General features: G+C 45.3%; 1 protein-coding gene across 1 annotated transcript in view; it reads left to right on the plus strand.

Annotated features, from left to right (window-relative positions):
- The window catches only part of LOC109419740 (inositol-pentakisphosphate 2-kinase), a 401,201-nt gene that overhangs the window by 216,337 nt on the left and 172,716 nt on the right, over positions 1 to 12,148 (plus strand). The gene's annotated exons all lie outside the window — the stretch shown is intronic.

The following is a 12,148-nucleotide window of genomic DNA, read 5'->3' on the forward strand; positions in this document are numbered from 1 at the left end:
CGGAAAGGATTCTCTACAGAATCCGGAAAGGATTCTCTACAGAATCCGGAAAGGATTCTCTACAGAATCCGGAAAGGATTCTCTACAGAATCCGGAAAGGATTCTCTACAGAATCCGGAAAGGATTCTCTACAGCAAAGCTTCCCAAACTCGGTTTTCGCGGCGCCCCGACCTGTCGCAAGCTCGCTTTTTCTTCTCGTTTTAGCGAGCCTGCTAAAGGCTGGTGCGCCGCGAAAACAGAGTTTGGGAAGCGCGACTCTACAGAATCCGGAAAGAATTCTCTACAGAATCCGGAAAGGATTCTCTACAGAATGCGGAAAGGATTCTCTACAGAATCCGGAAAGGATTCTCTACAGAATCCGGAAAGGATTCTCTACAGAATCCGGAAAGGATTCTCTACAGAATCCGGAAAGGATGCTCTACAGAATCCGGAAAGGATTCTCTACAGAATCTGGAAGAGATTCTCTACAGAATCCGGAAAGGATTCTCTACAGAATCCGGAAAGAATTCTCTACAGAATCCGGAAAGGATTCTCTACAGAATCCGGAAAGGATTCTCTACAGAATCCGGAAAGGATTCTCTACCGAATCCGGAAAGGATTCTCTACCGAATCCGGAAAGGATTCTTTACCGAATCCGGAAAGGATTCTCTACCGAATCCGGAAAGGATTCTCTACCGAATCCGGAAAGGGTTCTCTACCGAATCCGGGAAGGATTCTCTACCGAATCCAGAAAGGATTCTCTACCGAATCCGGAAAGGATTCTCTACCGAATCCGGAAAGGATTCTCTACCGAATCCGGAAAGGATTCTCTACCGAATCCGGAAAGGATTCTCTACCGAATCCGGAAAGGATTCTCTACAGAATCCAGAAAGGATTCTCTACAAAATCCGGAAAGGATTCTCTACAGAATCCGGAAAGGATTCTTTGCAGAATCCGGAAAGGATTCTCTACAGAATCCGGAAATGATTCTCTACGGAATCTGGAAAGGGTTCTCTACAGAATCCTGAAAGGATTCTCTACACAGTCCAGAAAGGATTCTCTACAGAATCCTGACAGGATTCTTTATAGAATCCTGAAAGGATTCTCTGCAGAGTCCTGAAAGGATTCTCTACAGAGTCCTGAAAGGATTCTCTAAAGAATCCGGAAAGAATTCTATACAGAATCCTGAAAGAATTATCGGCAGAATCCTGAAAGAATTTTCGACAGAATCCTGAAAGAATTCTCGACAGAATTCAGAAGGGATTCTCTACAGAATCCTGAAAGGATTCTCTACAAAATCTTGAAAGGATTCTCTACAAAATCCTGAAAGGATTCTGTACAAAATCCTGAAAGGATTCTCTACAAAATCCTAAAAGGATTCTCTACAAAATCCGGAAAGGATTCTGAAAAGAATCCTGATAGAATTATTTTTTTTATGTCTTTATTTATGAGATTTTCAGCCCGAGACTAGTTCATCTCAGCTTAGAGAATTCTCTACAGAATCCTGAGAGGATTCTCTACAGAACCCTGAGAGGATTCTCTTTAGAATCCTGAGAGGATTCTCTACAGAACCCTGAGAGGATTCTCTACAGAATTCTGGAGGATTTTCCACAGAATCCCTGAAGATTCTCTACAGAATCGTGGGAGGATTCTCTACAGAATCCTGGATGGATTCTCTACAGAATCCTGGATGGATTCTCTACAGAATCCTGAAAGGAATCTCTACAGAATTCTGAGAGGAATGTCTACAGAATCCCGAGAGGATTCTCTACAGAATCCCGAGAGGATTCTCTACACAATCCCGAGAGGATTCTCTACAGAATCCCGAGAGGATTCTCTACAGAATCCCGAGAGGATTCTCTACAGAATCCCGAGAGGATTCTCTACAGAATCCCGAGAGGATTCTCTACAGAATCCCGAGAGGATTCTCTACAGAATCCCGAGAGGATTCTCTACAGAATCCCGAGAGGATTCTCTACAGAATCCCGAGAGGATTCTCTACAGAATCCCGAGAGGATTCTCTACAGAATCCCGAGAGGATTCTCTACAGAATCCTGAAAGGATTCTCTACAGAATCCTGAAATGATTCTCTACAGAATCCTGAAAGATTCTCTACAGAATCCTGAAAGGATTCTCTACAGAATCCTGAAAGGATTCTCTACTGAATCCTGAGAGAATTATGTACAGAATCCTGTGAGGATTATCTACAGAATCCTGGGAGGATTCTCCACAGAATCCTGGGAGGATTCTCCACAGAATCCTGAGAGGATTCTCCACAGAATCCTGAGAGGATTCTCCACAGAATCCTGAGAGGATTCTCCACAGAATCTGGAGAGGATTCTCCACAGAATCCTGAGAGGATTCTCCACAGAATCCTGAGAGGATTCTCCACAGAATCCTGAGAGGATTCTCCACAGAATCCTGAGAGGATTCTCCACAGAATCCTGAGAGGATTCTCCACAGAATCCTGAGAGGATTATCCACAGAATCCTGAGAGGATTCTCCACAGAATCCTGAGAGGATTCTCCACAAAATCCTGAGAGGATTCTCCACAGAATCCTGAGAGGATTCTCCACAGAATCCTGAGAGGATTCTCCACAGAATCCTGAGAGGATTCTCCACAGAATCCTGAGAGGATTCTCCACAGAATCCTGAGAGGATTATCCACAAAATCCTGAGAGGATTATCCGCAGAATCCTGAGAGGATTATCCACAGAATCCTGAGAGGATTCTCCACAGAATCCTGAGAGGATTCTCCACAGAATCAGAATCCTGAGAGGATTCTCCACAGAATCCTGAGAGGATTCTCCACAGAATCCTGAGAGGATTCTCCACAGAATCCTGAGAGGATTCTCCACAGAATCCTGAGAGGATTCTCCACAGAATCCTGAGAGGATTCTCCACAGAATCCTGAGAGGATTCTCCACAGAATCCTGAGAGGATTCTCCACAGAATCCTGAGAGGATTCTCCACAGAATCCTGAGAGGATTCTCCACAGAATCCTGAGAGGATTCTCCACAGAATCCTGAGAGGATTCTCCACAGAATCCTGAGAGGATTCTCCACAGAATCCTGAGAGGATTCTCCACAGAATCCTGAGAGGATTCTCCACAGAATCCTGAGGAGATTCTACACAGAATCCTGAGAGGATTCTCCACAGAATCCTAAGAGGATTCTCCACAGAATCCTGAGAGGATTCTCCACAGAATCCTGAAAGGATTATCCACAGAATCCTGAGAGGATTCTCCACAGAATCCTGAGAGGATTCTCCACAGAATCCTGAGAGGATTCTCCACAGAATCCTGAGAGGATTCGCCACAGAATCCTGAGAGGATTCTCCACAGAATCCTGAGAGGATTCTCCACAGAATCCTGAGAGGATTCTCCACAGAATCCTGAGAGGATTCTCCACAGAATCCTGAGAGGATTCTCCACAGAATCCTGAGAGGATTCTCCACAGAATCCTAAGAGGATTCCCCCCAGAATCCTGAGAGGATTCCCCCCAGAATCCTGAGAGGATTCCCCCCAGAATCCTGAGAGGATTCTCCACAGAATCACACATTCTCCTGGGAGGATTCTCCACAGAATCCTGGGAGGATTCTCCACAGAATCCTGAGAGGATTCTCCACAGAATCCTGAGAGGATTCTCCACAGAATCTGGAGAGGATTCTCCACAGAATCCTGAGAGGATTCTCCACAGAATCCTGAGAGGATTCTCCACAGAATCCTGAGAGGATTCTCCACAGAATCCTGAGAGGATTCTCCACAGAATCCTGAGAGGATTATCCACAGAATCCTGAGAGGATTCTCCACAGAATCCTGAGAGGATTCTCCACAAAATCCTGAGAGGATTCTCCACAGAATCCTGAGAGGATTCTCCACAGAATCCTGAGAGGATTCTCCACAGAATCCTGAGAGGATTCTCCACAGAATCCTGAGAGGATTCTCCACACATGCAGAACTCGATGTACACAGCGCAACGAGTAACTTTCACGCAGCGACCGAAAAGACAAAAGAATTTTCACGCAGATTTATGTAACACCGGATCAACACAAAAAATGTGCTGATCCGGTGTTACACAAATCTGCGTGAAAATTCTTTTGTCTTTTTGCTCGCTGCGTGAAAGTAACTCGTGCGCTGTGTTGTTTCATTTAAGGGTGCAGAATCCTGAGAGGATTATCCACAAAATCCTGAGAGGATTATCCGCAGAATCCTGAGAGGATTATCCACAGAATCCTGAGAGGATTCTCCACAGAATCCTGAGAGGATTCTCCACAGAATCAGAATCCTGAGAGGATTCTCCACAGAATCCTGAGAGGATTCTCCACAGAATCCTGAGAGGATTCTCCACAGAATCCTGAGAGGATTCTCCACAGAATCCTGAGAGGATTCTCCACAGAATCCTGAGAGGATTCTCCACAGAATCCTGAGAGGATTCTCCACAGAATCCTGAGAGGATTCTCCACAGAATCCTGAGAGGATTCTCCACAGAATCCTGAGAGGATTCTCCACAGAATCCTGAGAGGATTCTCCACAGAATCCTGAGAGGATTCTCCACAGAATCCTGAGAGGATTCTCCACAGAATCCTGAGAGCATCGTCCACAGAATCCTGAGATGATTTTTCACTGAGTTATTACGTCTGTTTGTCTGTGATCCGATGTGTGCAAATATGTTTGACAATTTAAGGGAATATATCCAAAAACAGAACAAATTTACTTGACGATTTAAATGGTAAGACATCTTGGGCGTTAACTGGTTAAGCCAATAGAAAACAAGTTTCCGAAAGGATGCGAATGTTGCTCTCTCTCAGGATTCTGTGGAGAATCCTCTCAGGATTCTGTGGAGAATCCTCTCAGGATTCTGTGGAGAATCCTCTCAGGATTCTGTGGAGAATCCTTTCAGGATTCTGTGGAGAATCCTCTCAGGATTCTGAGGAGAATCCTTTCAGGATTCTGTGGAGAATCCTCTCAGGATTCTGTGGAGAATCCTCTCAGGATTCTGTGGAGAATCCTCTCAGGATTCTGTGGAGAATCCTCTCAGGATTCTGTGGAGAATCCTCTCAGGATTCTGTGAAGAATCCTCTCAGGATTCTGTGGAAAATCCTCTCAGGATTCTGTGGAAAATCCTCTCAGGATTCTGTGGAGAATCCTCTCAGGATTCTGTGGAGAATCCTCTCAGGATTCTGTGGAGAATCCTCTCAGGATTCTGTGGAGAATCCTCTCAGGATTCTGTGGAGAATCCTCTCAGGATTCTGTGGAGAATCCTCTCAGGATTCTGTGGAGAATCCTCTCAGGATTCTGTGGAGAATCCTCTCAGGATTCTGTGGAGAATCCTCTCAGGATTCTGTGGAGAATCCTCTCAGGATTCTGTGGAGAATCCTCTCAGGATTCTGTGGAGAATCCTCTCAGGATTCTGTGGAGAATCCTCTCAGGATTCTGTGGAGAATCCTCTCAGGATTCTGTGGAGAATCCTCTCAGGATTCTGTGGCGAATCCTCTCAGGATTTTGTGGAAAATGCTCTCAGGATTCTGTGGAGAATCCTCTCAGGATTCTGGGGGGAATCCTCTCAGGATTCTGGGGGGCATCCTCTCAGGATTCTGGGGGGAATCCTCTCAGGATTCTGTGGAGAATCCTCTCAGGATTCTGTGGAGAATCCTCTCAGGATTCTGTGGAGAATCCTCTCAGGATTCTGTGGAGAATCCTCTCAGGATTCTGTGGAGAATCTTTTCAGGATTCTGTGGAGAATCCTCTCAGGATTCTGTGGAGAATCCTCTCAGGATTCTGTGGAGAATCCTCTCAGGATTCTGTGGAGAATCCTCTCAGGATTCTGTGGAGAATCCTCTCAGGATTCTGTGGAGAATCCTTTCAGGATTCTGTGGAGAATCCTCTCAGGATTCTGTGGAGAATCCTCTCAGGATTCTGTGGAGAATCCTCTCAGGATTCTGTGGAGAATCCTCTCAGGATTCTGTGTAGAATCTCCTCAGGATTCTCCACAGAATCCTGAGAGGATTCTCCACAGAATCCTGAGAGGATTCTCCACAGAATCCTGAGAGGATTCTCCACAGAATCCTGAGAGGATTCTCCACAGAATCCTGAGAGGATTCTCCACAGAATCCTGAGGAGATTCTACACAGAATCCTGAGAGGATTCTCCACAGAATCCTGAGAGGATTCTCCACAGAATCCTGAGAGGATTCTCCACAGAATCCTGAGAGGATTCTCCACAGAATCCTGAAAGGATTCTCCACAGAATCCTGAGAGGATTCTCCACAGAATCCTGAGAGGATTCTCCACAGAATCCTGAGAGGATTCTCCACAGAATCCTGAGAGGATTCTCCACAGAATCCTGAGAGGATTCTCCACAGAATCCTGAGAGGATTCTCCACAGAATCCTGAGAGGATTCTCCACAGAATCCTGAGAGGATTCTCCACAGAATCCTGAGAGGATTCTCCACAGAATCCTGAGAGGATTCCCCCCAGAATCCTGAGAGGATTCCCCCCAGAATCCTGAGAGGATTCCCCCCAGAATCCTGAGAGGATTCTCCACAGAATCCTGAGAGCATTTTCCACAAAATCCTGAGAGGATTCGCCACAGAATCCTGAGAGGATTCTCCACAGAATCCTGAGAGGATTCTCCACAGAATCCTGAGAGGATTCTCCACAGAATCCTGAGAGGATTCTCCACAGAATCCTGAGAGGATTCTCCACAGAATCCTGAGAGGATTCTCCACAGAATCCTGAGAGGATTCTCCACAGAATCCTGAGAGGATTCTCCACAGAATCCTGAGAGGATTCTCCACAGAATCCTGAGAGGATTCTCCACAGAATCCTGAGAGGATTCTCCACAGAATCCTGAGAGGATTCTCCACAGAATCCTGAGAGGATTCTCCACAGAATCCTGAGAGGATTCTCCACAGAATCCTGAGAGGATTCTCCACAGAATCCTGAGAGGATTTTCCACAGAATCCTGAGAGGATTCTTCACAGAATCCTGAGAGGATTCTCCACAGAATCCTGAGAGGATTCTCCACAGAATCCTGAGAGGATTCTCCACAGAATCCTGAGAGGATTCTCCACAGAATCCTGAGAGGATTCTCCACAGAATCCTGAAAGGATTCTCCTCAGAATCCTGAGAGGATTCTCCACAGAATCCTGAAAGGATTCTCCACAGAATCCTGAGAGGATTCTCCACAGAATCCTGAGAGGATTCTCCACAGAATCCTGAGAGGATTCTCCACAGAATCCTGAGAGGATTCTCCACAGAATCCTGAGAGGATTCTCCACAGAATCCTGAGAGGATTCTCCACAGAATCCTGAGAGGATTCTCCACAGAATCCTGAGAGGATTCTCCACAGAATCCTGAGAGGATTCTCCACAGAATCCTGAGAGGATTCTCCACAGAATCCTGAGAGGATTCTCCACAGAATCCTGAGAGGATTCTCCACAGAATCCTTAGAGGATTCTCCACAGAATCCTTAGAGGATTCTCCACAGAATCCTTAGAGGATTCTCCACAGAATCCTGAGAGGATTCTCCACATAATGCTGAGAGCATCGTCCACAGAATCCTGAGATGATTTTTCACTGAGTTATTACGTCTGTTTGTCTGTGATCCGATGTGTGCAAATATGTTTGACAATTTAAGGGAATATATCCAAAAACAGAACAAATTTACTTGACGATTTAAATGGTAAGACATCTTGGGCGTTAACTGGTTAAGCCAATAGAAAACAAGTTTCCGAAAGGATGCGAATGTTGCTCTCGCTATTTGTACTGTGGGCAGCTTTAATTTCTCTTCTCTACCGAATCCGGAAAGGATTCTCTACCGAATCCGGAAAGGATTCTCTACAGAATCTGGAAAGGATTCTCTACAGAATCCGGAAAGGATTCTCTACAGAATCCGGAAAGGATTCTCTACAGCAAAGCTTCCCAAACTCGGTTTTCGCGGCGCCCCGACCTGTCGCAAGTTCGCTTTTTCTTCTCGTTTTAGCGAGCCTGCTAAAGGCTGGTGCGCCGCGAAAACAGAGTTTGGGAAGCGCGACTCTACAGAATCCGGAAAGAATTCTCTACAGAATCCGGAAAGGATTCTCTACAGAATCCGGAAAGGATTCTCTACAGAATCCGGAAAGGATTCTCTACAGAATCCGGAAAGGATTCTCTACAGAATCCGAAAAGGATTCTCTACAGAATCCGGAAAGGATTCTCTACAGAATCCGGAAAGGATGCTCTACAGAATCCGGAAAGGATTCTCTACAGAATCTGGAAGAGATTCTCTAAAGAATCCGGAAAGGATTCTCTACAGAATCCGGAAAGAATTCTCTACAGAATCCGGAAAGGATTCTCTACAGAATCCGGAAAGGATTCTCTACAGAATCCGGAAAGGATTCTCTACCGAATCCGGAAAGGATTCTCTACCGAATCCGGAAAGGATTCTCTACCGAATCCGGAAAGGATTCTCTACCGAATCCGGAAAGGATTCTCTACCGAATCCGGAAAGGATTCTCTACCGAATCCGGAAAGGATTCTCTACCGAATCCGGAAAGGATTCTCTACCGAATCCGGAAAGGATTCTCTACCGAATCCGAAAAGGATTCTCTACCGAATCCGGAAAGGATTCTCTACCGAATCCGGAAAGGATTCTCTACCGAATCCGGAAAGAATTCTCTACCGAATCCGGAAAGGATTCTCTACCGAATCCGGAAAGGATTCTCTACCGAATCCGGAAAGGATTCTCTACCGAATCCGGAAAGGATTCTCTACCGAATCCGGAAAGGATTCTCTACCGAATCCGGAAAGGATTCTCTACCGAATCCGGAAAGGATTCTCTACCGAATCCGGAAAGGATTCTCTACCGAATCCGGAAAGGATTCTCTACTGAATCCGGAAAGGATTCTCTACCGAATCCGGAAAGGATTCTCTACCGAATCCGGAAAGGATTCTCTACCGAATCCGGAAAGGATTCTCTACCGAATCCGGAAAGGATTCTCTACAAAATCCGGAAAGGATTCTCTACAGAATCCGGAAAGGATTCTCTACAGAATCCGGAAATGATTCTCTACGGAATCTGGAAATGATTCTCTACGGAATCTGGAAAGGGTTCTCTACAGAATCCTGAAAGGATTCTCTACACAGTCCAGAAAGGATTCTCTACAGAATCCTGACAGGATTCTTTATAGAATCCTGAAAGGATTCTCTACAGAGTCCTGAAAGGATTCTCTAAAGAATCCTGAAAGAATTCTATACAGAATCCTGAAAGAATTCTCGGCAGAATCCTGAAAGAATTTTCGACAGAATCCTGAAAGAATTCTCGACAGAATTCAGAAGGGATTCTCTACAGAATCCTGAAAGGATTCTCTACAAAACCCTGAAAGGATTCTCTACAAAATCCTGAAAGGATTCTCTACAAAATCCTGAAAGGATTCTGTACAAAATCCTGAAAGGATTCTCTACAAAATCCTAAAAGGATTCTCTACAAAATCCGGAAAGGATTCTGAAAAGAATCCTGATAGAATTATTTTTTTATGTTCTTATTTATGAGATTTTCAGCCCGAGACTAGTTCATCTCAGCTTAGAGAATTCTCTACAGAATCCTGAGAGGATTCTCTACAGAACCCTGAGAGGATTCTCTTTAGAATCCTGAGAGGATTCTCTACAGAATCCTGAGAGGATTCTCTACAGAATTCTGGAGGATTTTCCACAGAATCCCTGAGGATTCTCTACAGAATCGTGGGAGGATTCTCTACAGAATCCTGGATGGATTCTCTACACAATCCTGGATGGATTCTCTACAGAATCCTGAAAGGAATCTCTACAGAATTCTGAGAGGAATGTCTACAGAATCCCGAAAGGATTCTCTACAGAATCCCGAGAGGATTCTCTACAGAATCCCGAGAGGATTCTCTACAGAATCCCGAGAGGATTCTCTACAGAATCCCGAGAGGATTCTCTACAGAATCCTGAAAGGATTCTCTACAGAATCCTGAAATGATTCTCTACAGAATCCTGAAAGATTCTCTACAGAATCCTGAAAGGATTCTCTACAGAATCCTGAAAGGATTCTCTACTGAATCCTGAGAGAATTATGTACAGAATCCTGTGAGGATTATCTACAGAATCCTGAGAGGATTCTCCACAGAATCTGGAGAGGATTCTCCACAGAATCTGGAGAGGATTCTCCATAGAATCCTGAGAGGATTCTCCACAGAATCCTGAGAGGATTCTCCACAGAATCCTGAGAGGATTCTCCACAGAATCTGGAGAGGATTCTCCACAGAATCCTGAGAGGATTCTCCACAGAATCCTGAGAGGATTCTCCACAGAATCCTGAGAGGATTCTCCACAGAATCCTGAGAGGATTCTCCACAGAATCCTGAGAGGATTCTCCACAGAATCCTGAGAGGATTCTCCACAGAATCCTGAGAGGATTCTCCACAGAATCCTGAGAGGATTATCCACAGAATCCTGAGAGGATTCTCCACAGAATCCTGAGAGGATTCTCCACAGAATCCTGAGAGGATTCTCCACAGAATCCTGAGAGGATTCTCCACAGAATCCTGAGAGGATTCTCCACAGAATCCTGAGAGGATTATCCACAGAATCCTGAGAGGATTATCCACAGAATCCTGAGAGGATTATTCACAGAATCCTGAGAGGATTCCCCACAGAATCTTGAGAGGATTCTCCACAGAATCCTGAGAGGATTCTCCACAGAATCCTGAGAGGATTCTCCACAGAATCCTGAGAGGATTCTCCACAGAATCCTGAGAGGATTCTCCACAGAATCCTGAGAGGATTCTCCACAGAATCCTGAGAGGATTCTCCACAGAATCCTGAGAGGATTCTCCACAGAATCCTGAGAGGATTCTCCACAGAATCCTGAGAGGATTCTCCACAGAATCCTGAGAGGATTCTCCACAGAATCCTGAGAGGATTCTCCACAGAATCCTGAGAGGATTCTCCACAGAATCCTGAGAGGATTCTCCACAGAATCCTGAGAGGATTCTCCACAGAATCCTGAGAGGATTCTCCACAGAATCCTGAGAGGATTCTCCACAGAATCCTGAGAGGATTCTCCACAGAATCCTGAGAGGATTCTCCACAGAATCCTGAGAGGATTCTCCACAGAATCCTGAGAGGATTCTCCACAGAATCCTGAGAGGATTCTCCACAGAATCCTGAGAGGATTCTCCACAGAATCCTGAGAGGATTCTCCACAGAATCCTGAGAGGATTCTCCACAGAATCCTGAGAGGATTCTCCACAGAATCCTGAGAGGATTCTCCACAGAATCCCGAGAGGATTCTCCACAGAATCCTAAGAGGATTCTCCACAGAATCCTAAGAGGATTCTCCACAGAATCCTAAGAGGATTCTCCACAGAATCCTGAGAGGATTCTCCACAGAATCCTGAGAGGATTCTCCACAGAATCCTGAAAGGATTCTCCACAGAATCCTGAAAGGATTCTCCACAGAATCCTGAAAGGATTCTCCACAGAATCCTGAAAGGATTCTCCACAGAATCCTGAAAGGATTCTCCACAGAATCCTGAGAAAATTCTCCACAGAATCTGAGAGGATTCTCCACAGAATCTGAGAGGATTCTCCACAGAATCCTGAGAGGATTCTCCACAGAATCCTGAGAGGATTCGCCACAGAATCCTGAGAGGATTCTCCACAGAATCCTGAGAGGATTCGCCACAAAATCCTGAGAGGATTCTCCACAGAATCCTGAGAGGATTCTCCACAGAATCCTGAGAGGATTTTCCACAGAATCCTGAGAGGATTCTCCACAGAATCCTGAGAGGATTCTCTACAGAATCCTGAGAGGATTCTCCACAGAATCCTGAGAGGATTCTCCACAGAATCCTGAGAGGATTCTCCACAGAATCCTGAGAGGATTCTCCACAGAATCCTGAGAGGATTCTCCACAGAATCCTGAGAGGATTCTCCACAGAATCCTGAGAGGATTCTCCACAGAATCCTGAGAGGATTCTCCACAGAATCCTGAGAGGATTCTCCACAGAATCCTGAGAGGATTCTCCACAGAATCCTGAGAGGATTCTCCACAGAATCCTGAGAGGATTCTCCACAGAATCCTGAGAGGATTCTCCACAGAATCCTGAGAGGATTCTCCACAGAATCCTGAGAGGATTCTCCACAGAATCCTGAGAGGATTCTC

Source organism: Aedes albopictus, chromosome 2 (genome assembly GCF_035046485.1).
Source record: "Aedes albopictus strain Foshan chromosome 2, AalbF5, whole genome shotgun sequence".
NCBI classification, from domain to species: Eukaryota; Metazoa; Arthropoda; class Insecta; order Diptera; family Culicidae; genus Aedes; species Aedes albopictus.